General features: G+C 39.5%; 1 protein-coding gene across 1 annotated transcript in view; it reads left to right on the forward strand.

The window, feature by feature from the left end:
* LOC101863076 (ras-like protein family member 11A-like) overlaps positions 1-5,000 on the forward strand; it is a gene marked incomplete in the record, with an annotated part of 39,207 nt that overhangs the window by 30,229 nt on the left and 3,978 nt on the right.

The raw sequence follows: 5,000 nt of genomic DNA on the forward strand, positions 1-5,000 counted from the left end.
TGTGTGTGTGTGTGTGTTGGGGTTTGTATCCCACTCAGCAGGGGTTGGCCCCGACAAGCAAATTTGAAGAAGCCTGCTTTACAAATTATCCAAATTTAGTCAATGAAGGTGCATATAACACTGACGATGAAGAAATAATGATGCCTCCTTATTTCTACATATTATGCAATAAAGTAGAGACAAATATGTTGTCCAGATTTCCCTGAGTTCTTGCCGATTCGGCACGATGCAATTCGTTCTCTAACGATCACCCATATTTTTGTGGATGGTTTTGTTTTTGTGTTTGGGGTTTTTTTGTTTCTGGGAGGAGGGGGGGGGGGTTTGTGGGTCACACCCAAATCCAACTCATGGAGTCGAAAATAGCTGTGAAGATAACCTCGTAAAATTTTGATCTAAAAACTGATGACGATTTATTCCTGTCGTTACAATAACGGGGATGAAACATACGAGGCCCCGCCACCACTTTTCCTTTCATAACTTCTTTTTATGTCTTTTATTTATGACACGAAATAGCTCATGATAAGTGGCTGGGGGGGTGTTACAAAGGGGGTACTTTTTTTCTTTCCCTCTGCTGTTTTTTGTCTATCTATCTTGCTTTTCCACATCCCATACCTGCCATTATTGCATTGATATGCTTCTCTTTACTCAAACAAATAAAACAAAACAAACAGCTGGTGTTGTTGAGCTGTTTCGTTGTTCAACATTAGCCTACATAACGTTATCGCTGAGGAGCCAAGTAAGAAAGGTATTTTTTCTGTCAGAAGACTCGTGTATAAGCAAGGTAGAGAACATGCTTGGATGGTATGATATCAGAGTGGGAATAGCCACTTATTTTGAGAGGCGGATGAGTATTTAATAACTTTTTCAGAGATACGGCAGCTGTCATATTTGTCTCATGCCCCCCCCCCCCTCGTCCGCCTTCCCACAAACAGAACCACTACTACTACAACAATGATCGGAACAGTAGCATGAATAAACATGGCGATAACCAATTAGCTATGAGAAAATTTTTAATGAGTAGTAAAAGTTGATATCTGAATTTAAAATAATTAACGAAGAAAGGTATGACATCGCAAATTTATTAAAAACAGCAACTGAATCAGAGAAACAAACAGCAATAAGAAGAAATATTATAAGAAACTCCTCGCTATCAAGTTGCGAGCTCCCGCAACGTTCATCTCAAAACACGGCGTAATTCCCCATAGCTTGTTCCTTCTGTTTAAAGATTTTGAAAACAATTTTTCCCAGCATACCTCTACGCAAGCTGTTTAAACCTTTCTTAGACTGGAAACGCAAACTCGTCCCAGGTGCAAATTCCCATTTCTTTACTTCTTCATCCCCCCCCCCCTCTCTCTCTCTCTCTCTCTCTCTCTCCTTTAAAAAATCCAAAACGATTTTTCGAAATGCATACCATAAAACAAACGGTTGAGGGCTTTCCTTTCCTCCCTTGTGATGTGGGCTGCATAAACTCTGCTTCCTGTCTAGACCAAGGGTCAGTGAGAATAGAGACAATTACTGCAAACGAGGCAATTTTGAACGCTTTCTGAGATAATAGAGGCGCAATAGGCTCCTGAATATGTGCATGTAAAATATCTTTTTACCCCTGAACACTTTACCCCTGAACACTTTAACCCTGAACACTTTACTGCTGAACACTTTACTGCTGAAAGAGGTTGCTTTGTGCCTTCGCCAGAAAACTGCTACTTAAATGCTAACTAGCGTAACTGCACATTTCACAGTTTTGAAAAAAGTACCAAAAACGTTTCATGCTTAGCCCATCGAAAGTTAAGAATGCTTCTAAACATGGTTGTTTGGACACGTCACGCTGCCATTGACAATGGGATTGGGATCAGTCACTTTCGAAGGTAATAATATTAATAGGTAATAGATAGCATTTGTATGGCGCAAATCCCCGCTCAAAAGCAAGTTCTATGCGCTTTACTGTCTATGCCACAGCTCCAGCAGACCTGATATCATTCTGAAATAATCTTAACTTCCTGGGAAGCTCACTGTGCAAACTGAGCTGCCATTTTATAGGCGCTAAAACACTAATATACTGACGAGATCTTCGCTGTCTATCGCCGGATATCTATTCCCATCAGGGTGAATAGAGGAAAATTCGTGTAAAATGCCTTTCGCAAGGACACATGTCTGGCCTGAGGCTCAAACCCCGAACCCGCAAACCCAAGATTACGAGTCCGGTAGCTTAACCGCTAGACTGCCGACGCCTCAAGAGATTTATCTCTTTAACAACTACTACACGTATTTTGGTTGCATATACGTATCCCTGTGCCTAGTGAAACAAATCATAAGAACTGCAAAAGGTCAAGTTTGTCAGATACGTCGCTTTACCTTTAGAGGGGCAACTTCGTAAACTCTCTTGTTTTCCAAGTCTATTTTGGACACACTTAGTGAAAGTTCGGCTGTGGTTTACCTAGCTCTGTTATAGCTAAGAGTCAGTGATGTAACATCATTTTCCTTTTACACTTTGTTGTTGGGTTTGAGATCACTGCTCATTCAGCTTTTATCTTTTTTTTTAAACAGAAAAGGGGAAGAGGCGGGTGAGGAAAGGGGTGAGGAAAGGGGTGAGGGGCTTAAAAGAAAATTATTTGGATTACAGAAACGTTTAACTTCTGGGAAGAAATAGGGTACGCCTTGCGTCAGAGATGCTATGCAATTATTTTCCTATCAGCCTTTTCATAACAAACTTTTTTACCAGTGTATCTTAACGGGGTCCACATGCACTTTTACAGGGTATATATCTTAAGAAAGTAACGAACTAATTTTACTGTTAGAAATAACATTTCTTTTTTGCATTCCAGCTGGCAATAAACAGGAAACAAATATTTGAAATTCAGATTTTGTGTTTTCCCAGTATCCTTAAAAATTGTAAAGAAAGATGTTTTTCATGCACAACGCGAGATGTCATAAAAAAGCAATTAGCCTTGATCAGAAAAACTTGAAGAGTTGGGTTTCCAAACAAAGAGTAAGATGTGGTTTTTCATTTTGACACTGACCGTGCAGTCATGGAGACTGTTTAGCTTAGTTGCAGCTCGTTTGACGCCGAGAAGATACAAGGGACCTGTTCATGTAAAACAAACAACCAATTGATTGTGTGCCTTTCATACATTTTAGTTATTTTTAGCTCATACGAGTACGAGCCGGGTGAGGGGTGACCTGGGTTTTGCCTATTTTTCAGCTTTCTCGAGAACAAAATAATCTAGGTCAAGTGCTTTGATTCCATTTTTGGGGGGACTGTTTTTCAGCACAAATCTACTAATGTAAAACATATTATAAAGAGATACAACTTTATTGATAATGTCAAGTGCATTGAAGAAGCATAAATGTACTTAAAAATGCAAATTTCCTTCCAAAATGAGTCGAATCGAGGCTTTCTTAGTCACCTGTACGGCTGACGAAAATGCGTGCATGCAGGAAAATGGCGTAGTCATGCAAAGGAAGTCAGTGACTGACGAAAACGAGCTCATTTGCATGTGAGCCTGGCCTGCAACTGACGAAAAGTGGACGTGGTGCATTAGGCTTTTAACTTACAAATTTGTTTCACGCCACGAAAGAAATGGTGAGCATTTTCCTGAGCACAAAAGTGCTTAAAATAAAAGAATACTTACTGTTGCCCCTAATCAGGATGCCACAAATACAGTTTCGAGGACACTTGACTCAACACAAATGCTTTGAACATGTTGCTCACAGTGGAAGAATAGATGCCAAACGAGGCAGGGAAAACCTGAACAGATGGATGACAAGGAAACACCAGCACATCTAAGGATTTTAGAGAGCATCCTAGCTGAGCACTGAATGGCGAACCACGATTAACAACGTCTGTTTCAGATCTGTCACTTTATGATGATGACTGTTTTCCATAATGCTAGCCTTCTAATATAATAAGGGCTGAGACGTATAGTTGTCAAAATCGTAAAAATAGTAGAAACACTAAAGAAGAACATCTACGACGAGATAAGGCTCTATGTACCAATGAAAAATATCGAATTCAAATGACTTATTGCGATGATCAAACTCAACTTGGCTGCAGTTTTGGAAAAGGGAAACTTACGTTATTCTGTTTTTTATGATAAGTAATGTTATATCGTGACAGCTTTTGAGTTCTTACCTATTCCCTTCTCCACGTTCTTTCATAAGGCAATTTGCTAATCAGCCTCATAGAATATTATTTGTCACAACATCTCGATCCCTTCAATTTTTTATTTTTTTTCGTGGGGTGGTTGCGCGAGGGGGCTTTCATTTTATTGGGATGTTTTGGCATAATTGTATGCTGTATTCAATTTGGTTTCGATTTCTCCTATTCCATTGCCGTTTGTGTAATGTAAATGTTACCTTCAGTAGCTTCTTTGGGATCATCGTTTGCCATTAGGTTGATTTTTTTATGTTTCACCTAACTTTTTTTTTGTTGATGAATAGAATGTTACTTTTGTTTTTGAACCAGTTTTGCTTTGATCCCTGCATGCATTCATGTACCACTGATGCTACTTTTTAGCCTCACATCGTCAGCGCCATTGTACAACCGCCCAAATCAGTTTCTGCTAGTTCCCAGAATTCTGCTGGTTTTCAAATAGAGCCACTTTTTCGAATAAAAGAATAGACGTTCAGGAGCATTTTACAATATAGTTTTGTTCCATTTCGTTTCGTTATGTTTTCCCCAGCGTTTAACTGGAAAAGAAATACTGCCTACGCCAGAGTTCACAATCAAGGACATCATAACCTTAACACAGGTCTATGGTCGGGGCGCTCTAACCACTCAGCCACTCTTCTGAAGGTTAATTAACTGATAATCTCGAAAGGAAGATAGTGAAAGATTACATTTCCTTACAGCTATCATATCGCGGGTGGTTAAAGAATGCAACTGGCAGGTGTATATTTGTTTGGTTATAGAGAAATCTCTCCTTGTCTTTTAAAGAAACTGAATACGGGGCAAAAACCCTTACCTTTGATTTTCTCAGAGCAGCATTTTTCGAGATAGCCCC

Source organism: Aplysia californica, unplaced genomic scaffold, assembly GCF_000002075.1.
Source record: "Aplysia californica isolate F4 #8 unplaced genomic scaffold, AplCal3.0 scaffold00022, whole genome shotgun sequence".
In the NCBI taxonomy this organism is placed as follows: domain Eukaryota; kingdom Metazoa; phylum Mollusca; class Gastropoda; order Aplysiida; family Aplysiidae; genus Aplysia; species Aplysia californica.